Source organism: Anomaloglossus baeobatrachus, chromosome 9 (assembly GCF_048569485.1).
Source record: "Anomaloglossus baeobatrachus isolate aAnoBae1 chromosome 9, aAnoBae1.hap1, whole genome shotgun sequence".
Lineage (NCBI taxonomy): Eukaryota > Metazoa > Chordata > Amphibia > Anura > Aromobatidae > Anomaloglossus > Anomaloglossus baeobatrachus.
Genome location: NC_134361.1, coordinates 134532393 through 134547675, shown reverse-complemented (window position 1 = coordinate 134547675; position 15283 = coordinate 134532393).

The window sequence follows — 15283 nt, the reverse complement described above, 5'->3', positions numbered from 1 at the left end:
CACAATGTACCATTAGAACACTGGAGTGGTGGTTGTTGGAAATGGGTCTCTATATACCTATGTAGATATTTCATTAATAACCAGACGTTTGCAACTAGAATAATCATTTACCACATTAACTATGTATAGAGTGTATTTCTGTTTAATTTTTCATTGAAAGAAATGTGCTTTTCTTTCAAAAATAAGGAATTATCTAAGTGACCCCAAACTTTTGAACGGTAGTGTATATATTGTGTGTGTATGTATACAGTATATATATATATATATATATATATATATATACAGTAAAGACCAAAAGTTTGGACACACCTTCTCATTCAGAGTTTTATTTTCATGAGTCTGAAAATTGCAGATTCACATCGAAGGCATAAAAACTATGAATTAACATGTGGAATGAAATACTTAACAAAAAGTGTGAAACAACTGAAAATATGTCTTATATTCTAGGTTCTTCAAAGTAGTCACCTTTTGCTTTGATTATTGCTTTGCACACTCTTAGCATTCTCCTGATAAGCTTCAAGAGGTAGTCACCGGAAATGGTTTTCACTTCACAGGTTTGCCCTGTCAGGTTTAATAAGTGGGATTTCTTGCCTTATAAATGGGGTTGGGACCATCAGTTGTGCAAAAGTCTGGTGGATACACAGCTGATAGTCCTACTGAATAGACTGAATAGACTGTTTTATTGTATTATGGCAAGAAAAAAAGCAGCTAAGTAAAGAAAAACGAGTGGCCATCATAACTTTAAGAAATGAAGGTCAGTCAGTCTGAAAAATTGGGAAAACTTTGAAAGTGTCCCCAAGTGCAGTTGCAAAAAAGCTACAAAGAAACTGGCTCATATAAGGACCTCCCCAGGAACGGAAGACCAAGAGTCACCTGTGTTGCAGAGGATACGTTTATCCGAGTCACGAGCCTCAGAAATTGCAGGTTAACAGCAGCTCAGATTAGAGACCAGGTCAATGCCACACAGAGTTCTAGCAGCAGACACATCTCTAGAACAACTGTTAAGAGGAGACTTTGTGCAGCAGGCCTTCATGGTAGAATAGCTGCTAGGAAACCACTGCTAAGGACAGGCAACAAGCAGAAGAGACTTGTTTGGGCTAAGAACACAGGGAGTGGACATTAGACCAGTGGAACTCTGTGCTTTGGTCTGATGAGTCCAAATTTGAGATCTTTGGATCCAACCACCGTCTCTTTGTGCGACGCATTTAAGGTGAACAGATGGACTCTACATGCCTGATTCCCACCGTGAAACATGGAGGAGGAAGTGTGATGGTGTGGGGGTGCTTTGCTGGTGACACTGTTGGTGATTTTTTTAAAATTGAAAGCATACTGAATCAGCATGGCTACCACATCATCTTGCAGCGGCATGCTATTTCATCCGGTTTGCGTTTAGTTGGACCATCATTTATTTTTCAACAGGACAATGACCCCAAACACACCTCCAGGCTGTATAAGGGCTATTTGACTAAGGTGGGCTTTGCACGTTGCGACATCACAAGCCGATGCTGCGATGTCGCACGCGATAGTCCCCGCCCCCGTCGCAGGTACGATATCTTGTGATAGCTGGCGTAGCGAAAATTATCGCTACGCCAGCTTCACATGCACTCACCTGCACTGCGACCGTCGCTCTGGCCGGCGGCCCGCCTCCTTCCTAAGGGGGCGGGTCGTGCGGCGTCATAGCGACGTCACACGGCAGGCGGCCAATAGCGGCGGAGGGGCGGAGATGAGCAGGATGTAAACATCCCGCCCACCTCCTTCCTTCCGCATTGTGGCCGGCGGCAGGTAGGAGATGTTCCTCGCTCCTGCGGCTTCTTACACAGCGATGTGTGCTGCTGCAGGAACGAGGAACAACATCGTACCTGTCGCAGCACCGGCATTATGGAAATGTCGGAGCCTGCACCGATGATACGATAACGACGCTTTTGCACTCGTTAATCGTATCATCTAGGATTTACACACTACGACATCGCAAGTGACGCCGGAGAGTGATGGGGTGCTACGCCAGATGACCTGCCCTCCACAGTCACCAGACCTGAACCCAATCGAGATGGTTTGGGGGTGAGCTGGACCGCAGAGTGAAGGCAAAAGGGCCAACAAGAGCTAAGCATCTCTGGGAACTCATTCAAGACTGTTGGAAGACCATTTCCGGTGACTACCTCTTGAAGGTCATCAAGAGAATGCCAAGAGTGTGCAAAGCAGTAATCAAAGCAAAAGGTGGCTACTTTGAAAAACCTAGAATGTAAAGCCTGCTTTACACCTTACGATATCACATATGATATCGTATGCGATCGTACCCGCCCCCATCGTATGTGCGGCATGTTCAATTTGTTGACTGTGTCGCACAAACGATTATTTGCTGTCACACGTACTTACCCTTCAATACGACCTCGATGTGGGTGGCGAACATCCAGTTCCTGGAATGGGAGGGACGTTCGGCATCACAGCAACGTCACGCGACAGCCGGCTAATAGAAACAGAGGGGCGGAGATGAACGGGACGTAAGCATCCCGCACACCTTCTTCCTTCCGCATTGCCGGCGGGAGCCGCGGGACGCTTGTAAGATCTGTTCATCGTTCCCGGGGTGTCACACACTGCGATGTGTGCTGCCTCGAGAACATTGAACAATCCGACGTGCAATTTTAAGGAAATGAATGACGTGTATGCGATGAACAGTTTTACGTTCAATCGCAATCACACGTAGCTGTCACATGCTACAATAACACTAACGATACCGGATATGCGTCACTTACGACGTGACCCCACCGACACATCGTTAGATTTGTTGTAGCGTGTAAAGCCCGCTTAAGCCATATTTTCAGTTGTTTCACACTTTTTTGTTAAGTACTTCATTCCACATATGTTAATTCATAGTTTTGATGCCTTCAATGGGAATCTACAATTTTCAGAGTCATGAAAATAAAGAAAACTCTTTGAATGAGAAGATGTGTCCAAACTTTTGGTCTGTACTGTATATATATATCTATCTATATATATATATATATATATATATATATTTATATATATATATATATATATATATATATATATATATATATATATATATATATATATATATATATATATATAAAAGAAAAAAAAAGGAACAGTCGCACACTGTGAAACACCACAATAAATTCTACCTAACATAATATTTTTGGAGGTATTTAGAATATTAAAATGGCCATTGTAATACTACCCCAGCGCCCCTTCACGGCATCCTCCTTTGCTGGGTCCTACGCTAAACTTCATCTTTTCTGGGTTTTAAAAACCTGCAAGATCAGCTGGTGAACACAAAAAAGGCTAATGAAGCTGCCAGGAGCTAGAGTGCAAATCCAGCAAAACAGAGCATCACTCCCTGTTACATGCAATATATAATGAAAATGAGAGTGAAAACAGGGGTTCCCTTGCCAGTTTCCCATGCTGGTACTAACCTGACTTCAAACTGGACTGGCAGAACCTTTTCAAATATGGACAGGTGCATATCTGTACGTGATGTGAAATATATGAGAAAAAGGTGCTGCCAGTCCAGTTTGAAGTCAGGTTAGTACTAGTATGAGAAATTGGCAAGGGAACCCCTGTTTTCATGCCCTGCGCATGCGCTGTGTGGCGGTCCACTGCTTGGCCGTCACGCTGTGTCTTATCTGGTGAGGTGATCACGGGTTTTGATACCTGTTATCGCGTGGCTGGTGACGCGGGGCCGGCCTGGGGGCAGACCTATCGCCATGTGGTGGCATGCGTCAGAGAGGTGCTGCCCTGCGATTCGGTATGGGTTATTTATAAACCTCATATCCTGGCCCCTTTAACCACACCTCCTGACGCAGGTAACCTAGCGTTACCAAAACGGTCATCGGGCGGTCTACGGAACCCCCTCTCTCCTGACATCCAGCATCTGACCTGTGCCCATGTAAGTAGTCTAATTATGGATCCATCACACAATCAGTGACTATTTTGCCGACTTTAAAATCTTATGGTCGTATGTATTGGGAATTACAGCTGGATATATAGTGACATCTAGTGGGCATTGTGTGTATATACTGGGTAAATACCATCTCAGTGGCTATATGTATTACATATGGAGGGGTCCGTAACCTCTTGGGGTGAATTAATTTCCTACACCATTTCTCTCCATCCTTTTAATGTTGTCTTTTGTATTTATACAATAAAATTTGCAATTCTATCAATGGGCGTTTTTTCTTTGGTGGTTTAACCTGTATGGCTGTAAAAAGATTCGAACTACACCCTACCATGCACAAACCAACAGCATGTGTGAAAGAATGAATCAAATTGTCATTGAGTTGGTGAAGACTTTACCACTACAGGAAAGGAACATGTGGCCAGAGAAACTACCTGACTTAGTGGATATATACAACAACATTCCTGTGAGTTCAACAAACTGCACTCCAGCGTATCTGTTGAGAGCAAGACCTGGAAGATTGCCAGTAGATCATGAAATGAGAGTCGTCATGCCAGAAATTGATTCATCAGGTGCAGACTGGAATGCTACTCGTCAAACACAGTACAAACAAATACAAGAGTGTGTTGAAAAGAGTTTAAATCAAAGTCGAGAAAAACAAGAAAAGGACAACAACTAAAACGCACAAGCTGTTTCATTAACACCTGGAGAAATAGTTCTAAAGAGAAAAAAAAGAGTCCAAAAACTCGATGATCAATGGGAAGCAGAACCCTACACAGTGCTACCTTCCAATTCTGACAATAAGAAAATGTGCTTAATCAGAAAAGACAAAGGAAAAACTTCATCAACAGTCTCAAGGGATCATTTGAAGAAATGCCCAGAACTCTTGAAACTAAGAGGAGAAGTACCAAGTACACCTCCAGTACCAGAGAAGAAAGAGAAGGTGAAACATACAATACTTGGATACTTTCCAGAGAATTGGCCTCAGAACAATGGAGCAATAATAGTGCCAGTCATCACGTTTCCACAACCAGTGGAAGAACCAGTCACGTTCCAGGAGAAACTACAAACAATGGATCCGTCAGTTCACAAGAAGATGCAGACAATTGCCTAACCCACCTACAACCAGTAGTGAGACGCTTGCAGTAGACACCAGAACACAACAGGGAGCAGCTGAGACACCAGGGTTACGCAGATCTACTCGTAGCAACTTTGGTCAGCCCACACTTAGATACAGAGAATAGGTGTTCAAAGAAAATGTGTAAAACAGTGTCCTTATGTAAATAGAGTTATGAACTGAAAATGTTGATTTACGTTGCCTTTAACCAGTTTTGAATAATGTTTGACAATAAAAAATGGACCAAGACTGCAGGACTGGCAGCAGTCAAAAACTTTACCTGTAAATAAGTTTCACCAGTTGTGCCTACAACCAGAGGTGAATACCAGCCTTCCTCCGGGTACCAGTTACCTTCTACTGTGAGTAAAGAGAACCAGATAAGCCATACTCTTTCTGTGGCCTACCTTATTTTCCACACCTAACAACATCACCAACCCCCTGGGGCCCAGGCCCCACTTGCGCAGGGCCAAACATCCAGGCTGCAGTAAAATCAGCCCCAGCGGAGAGACTGTGCAGCGGCGGTTCCCTCACCATAACCGCAACCTGCAAGTGGCGTCACGACTAAGGATGATCGAATACATTATTATTCGCTTCGCCGAATATCAAAATACCTCGCTGCTATTCAAGTATTCGCGAATATTCGACCCTCAATGTAAGTCTATGGGAAACCAGAATAATTTCACGTCGGACCTAACGGTGACCTGTGGTTACTGAGGAAAAGGCTGAAATGGATGGGAAAAGGCACAGCCTGTAGAAGTTGCGTATCTGCATTTCTGGTGTCTTGGAATAACGTGGTGAGAGCAGCACGCGGCGTTTACTTAGTCACCAAAACAGCTCTCAAACCAAAGTAAAAGAGGGGAAATTGAGAAGAAACAGTTTTTTGTGCCTAATCACTGTAATAAAACGTCAAATCAAGTCCCGACCTCCAAAAAAAAACCACTTTAGCATATGTTCACACATTTCGTTTTTTACATTTTTCCTTCTTTTTTGATCAGAAAGGGCTGTAACTTATACATTACATTGGTGTTTGTCTCGCACCTCCTTTTTTGGGACATATTTGACATGGTCCTGAGGAAGGGGACAGAGCTCCTGAAACACATAGACCTATGCTACAATAAAGCCACATTAATCTGACATCCAGACTTGTGATCATTGGCGCGGCTCACAAAAACCCGTCTTCTACATTTCTCTCTGTTATCAGCCACTTGGGTTGCCGCTGCCGTGGTCCATTTCTACATGCGAATATAGTAGTTGTGACTGTCACAACTACAGTTGGTGAGTACTATTGCTCCCCCCCCTTGCCCTGTACCTATAAGGGTAAGACCCTATTGCGCTTTATCTTCCACAGCTCTTCCTTTATAAAGGCCAGCAAAAGAGGGAGTTGACTTGCGGAAATGGCCGCTAATACGTCGTACCTTGGTAAGTAGGTCTGGTATCCCAGGGTGTTTCTTGAGAAAGTACTGAACTACTAAATTTACAACGTGGGCCATACAAGGAACGTGTACAAGTTTTCCAAGCTTTAAAGCCGCCACCAGATTACAACCATTATCGCACACTAGCATCCCTGGACTGAGGTCCAATGGCTCAAGCCACTCATTTGTCTGCTCAGTTATTGCTTTCAAAAGCTCAGGTGCCGTGTGTGATTTGTCACCAATACAGATGAGCTTCAGTAGAGCGTGTTGCCGCTTAGCCGAGGCAGTGCTGCAGAGATCCCAGCTGGGGAATGATGTCGATGGTTGGACACCGGCGGATGTTGAGGAGGATGCACAGGAGCCAGTTGAAAAGTAGGAGGAAGAGGCAGTTGTTGCTGAGTAGGAGGCTACTGAAACTGTGATTGAAGTGGGGCCCGCTATTCTGGGTGTAGGAATTATATTGGATGTTGCTGGCTCAGACTCTGTACCAGCCGCCACAAGGTACACCCAGTGTACCGTCAGTGAGATGTAGCATCCCTGTCCACTTCTGCTTGTCCACGTGTCTGTGGTTAAGTGGACGTTCCCTGTTATGGCATTTGTGAGAGCCCGTTTGATGTTTACAGACTCGTGATTGGGGAGTGCGGGGATGGCACAATGTGAAAAATAGTGGTGGCTAGGCACAGAGTACCGATGTTCTAACACCGCCAAAAGGTCGCAGAAAGCCTCTGTTCCCACAAGCCGATACGGCAACATCTCAAGGGCTATCAATCGTTCAATGTGTGCAGTTATGGTTTCTGCCCTTGGGTGCGTAACGGGGTATTTTCGCTTCTTTTTGAAGGTCTGTGGTATGGACAACTGAACAGAATGCTGGGACACCGAAGCTTATGTGGTCGTTGATGATTGAGTTTGGCCAACATCAGGTTGGGAGAAGGAGGCATCAGCGCCACCTTCTTGCACACCAGTTTGGGAAGCAGGCAGCCCAGGGGATGTGTCAGAGTTTTTAGTCTGGAAATCATTTTTTTCTCGTAGAGCTGTCAACCACCTAGTGGTGTTCTTGGCTTACATATGGTTTCTCATGGTGGAGGTGCTCAGGCTGGAAGCATTTGTGCCTCTGCTAAGCTCCACCTGACATATTTGACTAATAGAAACCATTTGGTCTGAAGGACTCTTGTAAAAAAACTCCCTCACAATTGCACCACGGACCCTTGGACTCTGAGATAGCACAGGTGGTGCACGGACCCTTGGACTCTGAGATGCCACAGGTGGTGGTGTCATGTGCTCAGTTGATTGACCTCTGGCAGTGGTTGAAACCCTATCTCTTACAGCCTTTTTGCAGACTATGGGCACATGCTCCTCTGCACTGCTGCTCTCGCAATCCATGCCACCGGTCCATGTTGGATCAGTCAGCTCATCATTGACCAGGTCGTCTTCAAAGTCCTGAAGGTCAACATCTTTGGTAATGGAGGTTTCAGGCTGACCTGAGGGCTACTGTGTCTCATCATCCTCCAATACTTACACCTGATTGCCCAGCATGTTACGGCCAACATCATGGCTTTCTTCTGGCCTTGGGTGCTCAAAAATCTGTGCATCACTGCACACCACGCTCTCACCTGCATTGGTGGTGTTGCGCGGTGAGAGCAAGAAAGGTCAAAGGGTCCCGTAAACAGTTCCTCAGAGTAACGTTCTTTGAGGTCATATGTTTCCTTAGAATATTGATGTTGTGAGGAAGGAGGGCCAGGCTGAGGATTCGATGGGCCAGCCTCTGGGCTACTCAAGTCTGTCTGTGTGGACCCTTGGGATTTGCTATTCGACAAGTAACTGGAGGTATTTTCTGCTAGCCAACTCGTTACCTGTTCGCACTGTTCAGAGTGCAAGAGTGGTTTCCCATGTGGACAAGCAACTTGGGATAGGAAGGAAGAGGTAGATAAAGCAGGAACCTTTTTCTTTGGCTCGGTCACACTGCTTGGTCGACCACCACTGTCACTACCACCTCGTCCACGGCCCTTACCACCTCTTTTTCCCATTTTTTTGGTTTGATTATTTGAAGGTGAATACTGTAACGTGACCTTTTGAACAGGCAGTGGAACAACACTGATGCCGGGTTGTTAAACTTGTGTTAATAGTTCCCCACGATTGCTGTTTCTGTAAGTCTAAAAACTGCAAGGTACCTTTATCAGCCAAAGTACCACTTGGAAGAGTCGACAAAGATGTTGTGAATGTCTTTCAGCCGTAAAAGAAAACAGGGTTTGACAACACTTTTATTTTAGTATTGGTTTTTGGCACTCAGACTGTGTTTTAGTAAGAGCAGGACAGCGTTTGGTGCTATGAAGGTTTTTTGCTTCAGGCAGAAGTAGAGCCACTGACACCGAGTATTAATTAAAAATTTGGTAACACTGAGACTGTGTTTTAATAAGAGCAAGCCACTATCTAAGTTCTGTAAGATATGAAGCCCCCAAAAGTATGCTAGGTTGCTGTTAGGAAGGTACTGGCCTTGAGGCAGAAGTAGTGCCACTGACACCGAGTATTATTTAAAATTTTGGAACACTGAGACTGTGTGTTAGTTGCAGCAGGCCACTTTCTAAGTTCTGCAAGATATGAAGCCACCACCAGGATGCTATATATTATGGTATTTGGCTTCAGGCAAAACTACAGGCTGTGACAGCATTTTTATTTTTTATTTTTTTTTAAACTTACATTATTTTTTTTTAGCAGTAGGGTACTATGGAGTTTATGTACGCTATGACACCAACACAAGGACGCAGCTGAGCTGGTATGAATTGAGATGGTGGCAGACAGGCACTACACTACACCTTAACCCGTTGTTTTGACAATTTTGGGATCTTTTTTTGCAAGTTGTAATACCTTTTCCTAGTAGAACAGACCCAAGGGATGTAGCAGTGCTGAGATTGTATGCAGCACTAATAAGAGGATTTTTTTTTGGGCAGTTTAAAACAGGAACTGCTCTCACCTAACTAAGCAATGCACTAACACTGACCCTATAGCTATTTCTACGATTTACACAGCTCCTAGAAGCTAGTGCACACTGTCTTCAGCCCTTAGAAGGACTATTTTGGATTTTGCAGCAGGAACGCTATATCAAACAACGCACTGCAATGTCCCTATACCTGTTTCTAAGATTTACACAGCCGCTAGCAGCTAATGCTAAATATATTCAGCCTTTAGAAGGACTAGTATTAGTTGGCTGTAGAAACGTTCTCCCGCACACAGTACAGTGTATCTACACCACCAGCTCAGGAATGAATGCGTGCACAAAATGGCGGAAGCCTTATATAGCCCCTATGACGCTCTGCAGCCAAAGCCAATCACAGTAACAACACATCAAAGATGGCTGCGGCATTACTGTGAGAGCAAGCAACGTCACATGTGTTCATTGGCTGGAAAAAAGCGAAAAATGAAAATGAAAATGAAAGTATCAAAGCGAATACCATATTATCCGTCGGATAGCGCATACCTCGAATACCCCATTATTCGTCGGATACTGAATAGTGGTGTATACATTTGCTCATCCCTAGTCATGACATAAACTCTATTGAACATTCCCTTGTATATAAATCCCCTTTTTAAAGCGACCCCCAGGATCACGGAACCGGGCAACAGCCACCCAGTGACAGATCCCAGTAGTACACTACCCGGGACCGAGTACCCCATAGGCCTGGGCGGCACAGGTTTCTTTTTCACATTCTAATATACAGGATTACTGTTTGGCCAGGGTACTCCTGGATGGTTGGGTGCTTAGTCAGTGATTTAACATAGCAGGTATGTAGTGGTAAAAAACTATTGCTTCACCTCTGCATAATGTCACGCTCCCCTGCCACGCTCCCCGGCTCCCCTGCCACGCTTCCCAGCTCCCGTGCCACGTTCCCCGCTCCCGGGCCACGCTCCCCGGTCCCCCGTTCCACAGCCTCCATGCTCCCTCACCTGCGTCCTCCAGGCAACCCGGTCACCGCTCCCGGTGCCCGTCTGCGATGCTGAGCCATTCCGGCACTCCTGCCTCCTTTGCACCACTTCCTGCTCTGGCTTCTGGCACCCGGGCCTTGCGCATGCGCATTAGGGCACGCGCGGTCATTGACCCTCTCTTAAAGGGCCAGCGTCCTCCAACAGGATATTGAAATCCAGGTACAGGGTATATAGGGGGATCCTTTCCAAGTGAGCGGGGCCTGTTCTTCGTGTTTGCTAAGCTAGGAGTCAGGTCTCCCTGTGCTTTGTCCCGTACTCACCTATCTCTCTTGTAGAGTCGCTCCTGTCTCGCCAACCGGTCCTGACGGTTCCAGAACCCCGAACGGTGACTGTCCGCCATCTCGTCAGTCCCTACAGTCTCCGATCCCTGGATCCGTGTGGTGACCGTCCTCCTCGCTCCGCTGGTTCCGAACTCTGCCTGACATCATCTCGGCCTGCGAACCTGAGCTCCGTCACCTGGACTACCTTCAGAGACTCCGTGGTCCCAGGGACTTCTTCACTCCACTCCTCTGAACGGACTGTCCTGCTACCCGTAGTGCTCCGGCTACCGGGCACCTTGCCCTCGGTGGGGTGCTCAGTCCAGTGGATCCACCTCCTGGGCCTTCCCGTCCTCTTGGTCCTAACACATAACTAGTGTACACTGATTTCAGTATTATGCACTGTACACATGTGTTTGATTTATAACAGGTGTGTGCTCATTTAGCACACTTTAGGAGGTCTTGCAATTATTATATAGTCATCTACTGTGTTTTGACTGAGGCTTGCCCTGCACTCCCTATATCCTAAAGACCAGCTGCACTCTAGTCTACAGTATTCCAGGGTCACTGAGGGATAGTCGTCACTGAGCGGGGGCGATATTACGTTTATCTAGGGTGCCAACCTCCACGGCAAGGCAGGGTCATTTGAAGGATAATTTGACCCCTACCACAACATCAATCGAGATTTGCGATCCATTTATGTGTTTGTATGTCATGGGATTTTTATTTTAACCATTATGAATGAATAAAATTGGTTTTAGAGTTTTTTCATGTCTTCCCTTGGTTTTTGCATACAATATCTATAATAATCTGATATCAACCCAATCCACAGATATATCTGTGTTCGGAGGATATACAGTTAGGTCCAGAAATATTTGGACAGTGACACAAGTTTTGTTGTTTTAGCTGTTTACAAAAACATGTTCAGAAATACAATTATATATATAATATGGGCTGAAAGTGCACACTCCCAGCTGCAATATGAGAATTTTCACATCCAAATCGGAGAAAGGGTTTAGGAATCATAGCTCTGTAATGCATAGCCTCCTCTTTTTAAAGGGACCAAAAGTAATTGGACAAGGGACTCTAAGGGCTGCAATTAACTCTGAAGGCGTCTCCCTCATTAACCTGTAATCAATGAAGTAGTTAAAAGGTCTGGGGTTGATTACAGGTGTGTGGTTTTGCATTTGGAAGCTGTTGCTGTGACCAGACAACATGCGGTCTAAGGAACTCTCAATTGAGGTGAAGCAGAACATCCTGAGGCTGAAAAAAAAAGAAAAAATCCATCAGAGAGATAGCAGACATGCTTGGAGTAGCAAAATCAACAGTCGGGTACATTCTGAGAAAAAAGAAATTGACTGGTGAGCTTGGAAACTCAAAAAGGCCTGGGCGTCCACGGATGACAACAGTGGTGGATGATCGCCGCATACTTTCTTTGGTGAAGAAGAACCCGTTCACAACATCAACTGAAGTCCAGAACACTCTCAGTGAAGTAGGTGTATCTGTCTCTAAGTCAACAGTAAAGAGAAGACTCCATGAAAGTAAATACAAAGGGTTCACATCTAGATGCAAACCATTCATCAATTCCAAAAATAGACAGGCCAGAGTTAAATTTGCTGAAAAACACCTCATGAAGCCAGCTCAGTTCTGGAAAAGTATTCTATGGACAGATGAGACAAAGATCAACCTGTACCAGAATGATGGGAAGAAAAAAGTTTGGAGAAGAAAGGGAACGGCACATGATCCAAGGCACACCACATCCTCTGTAAAACATGGTGGAGGCAACGTGATGGCATGGGCATGCATGGCTTTCAATGGCACTGGGTCACTTGTGTTTATTGATGACATAACAGCAGACAAGAGTAGCCGGATGAATTCTGAAGTGTACCGGGATATACTTTCAGCCCAGATTCAGCCAAATGCCGCAAAGTTGATCGGATGGCGCTTCATAGTACAGATGGACAATGACCCCAAGCATACAGCCAAAGCTACCCAGGAGTTCATGAGTGCAAAAAAGTGGAACATTCTGCAATGGCCAAGTCAATCACCAGATCTTAACCCAATTGAGCATGCATTTCACTTGCTCAAATCCAGACTTAAGACGGAAAGACCCACAAAGAAGCAAGACCTGAAGGCTGCGGCTGTAATGGCCTGGCAAAGCATTAAGAAGGAGGAAACCCAGCGTTTGGTGATGTCCAAGGGTTCCAGACTTAAGGCAGTGATTGCCTCCAAAGGATTCGCAACAAAATATTGAAAATAAAAATATTTTCTTTGGGTTTGGTTTATTTGTCCAATTACTTTTGACCTCCTAAAATGTGGAGTGTTTGTAAAGAAATGTGTACAATTCCTACAATTTCTATCAGATATTTTTGTTCAAACCTTCAAATTAAACGTTACAATCTGCACTTGAATTCTGTTGTAGAGGTTTCATTTCAAATCCAATGTGGTGGCATGCAGAGCCCAACTTGCGAAAATTGTGTCACTGTCCAAATATTTCTGGACCTAACTGTAATTGCTTCCATGCTGTAAATGGCAAGGATTTTCGATTTTGGGAAGCCAGAGAATAGTAATATCAACCAAAATGATGGATATATCACAGTCATGTTGTAAAAGTATGCTGAGAAATATGGCAGTCATATTATTTTATTATGAGGTTCCTGTTGTTGTTCCTGTTCCTGTTGTTGTCGTCACAGGGTTCTGCACAATCTTTCCCCGTGCACGGCTCAACCCCCCATGGTTCTGGGAACCCAACCTGTAGTACTGCCTCCACCAGCATTCACAAATCCTAGATACACCTTGCACCACACCCTGTCAGGCACACCAATTGGCTGCTTAAGCTGGAATAGGGCCGCCCATTTAGGGATCAGGCAGGGAGGTGGAAGGTGCAAGTTAGTTCAGTGGTAGCCCTCGAGCTGTGAGGAGCTCATAGGAAGCTGAGAGTTGTAACTCCGAGGGGGAAAAGCAGACTAGGTCGCAGACGGTGGTCTGGACCTAGTGGAATCGGACCCCCGGTCGCAGGGGATTGAGGCTAAGTGCCTGGGACCTATCTTGGAGGATGGTCAGCAGCCTGGGCCTAATCATTGGTCTGGGACCGAAGGCACGACGGGGTACACAGACCCTAGGTTGGGGAGAAGCTTCAATCAACCCGGCAATTAACCTAGGGAGGATAGAGCCTCTATGGACTGTTCCCACGAAGCTCAGAGATCGGGGGCACTAGCACAACGAGGGGGATAGGGCTTTCCAAGCAAGCGGCCCACTGAAACACCAAGCGTGAGCCCCTGAGAGCAAGCTCTTCTACTTAGTCACAGTGGGGAGTGGGGCCCAGAAAGCTCCAAGCTAATGGGCCACAAAGGACACTCTAAAATATGGTGCCAGGAGGCAGGCCACAGACCACCAGGCAGTGCTGCAGGGTACGGGACCCAGACGAGCTCCCCCACGAGGACAGCGGCACCCAGAGACTTGGTTTACCCTGTTGTCAGCGTCTGCTTTATTGCTGAGTGAGTACCTGATTAACCCCTGCGACCAGCGAGCCTGTGCTCCCCCTGCACCCCATACCACCATCCAGAATCCCGGGGCCTTTCCCTACCTGTGGAGGGTAACGTCATCTTGCTGCCCCACTCCATCACCCCGGGTACTCCCAACGGCAGCGGCGGTACTCCCAATTACTGTACACCACGGGTGGCATCAAGAACTATATATATCTCCCCTGTAGATACCCCCTTCTTTATTCGGGTGTGACCCATAGCCCCTGGGTCTGGAGATCCTCGAACCACGAGCAGTGATATGCGGACCTGAGCGGTTCGACCGCTGCCAGGGCGTTACACATACTATTAGATATTTTACTCCCACTTGCCCAGGAGGATGGGTGAGGGGTCGGTAAGTAGGTGAATATCTGTCATCCAGGAAAGCCTCATTGACAAACCCAGGACAAATGACGAGTATCATAGGTCTGTACAAATTTCAAGTCCAATCCATAAGAAGTTTCTATGTTTAGCCTCATGTTTTTTTTCTGTTTTTGCCTTGTGTGTATGTTTTTTTGTTAATTCTTCTTTCTGTAAATACTGTGCGCTTTTTTTTATATAAAACCTAAAATGTAGTATTTGTTCTTTGCTGTTATAAATGTATTAACTTTTGTGGAGATAGCATTGGTGCAACTTGTGCAGCCGCACAGGGGCCCGAGAGGTAAGGGGGCTACAACTATCTCCAAAACAGGTGGCATTGCGCATTTTAATGACCTACTAGACTTCAAGGGGCCCATATATTGTTGTAGCACAGGGGCCTCTTCTCTTTGTGTCTTCTAATGATACCCACCATATCGGAGAGAGAGAGTATAGCTTGGTTATTTTGTCAGAGTACAAGCAGTATATCTATTAGGTGTTTGGGAAAGCTGGGTGTGTGTACTAGTGTGTCACCCAGGACAAGCATTTCGCTGGCAGCAAGCAATGTGGTCAGGATGTGTGGACTGGCATTGTTGTGCCTTTATCTAATTGTCAGTATATTGTGATGGTTGAGTGAGTGTGATAACCGGAGTCACTCTTTATAGTCACATCTGAGTCCTATGTGCAGCCAGTCGGAAGTGTTTGGGACTCATAGTCAAACACAGGTA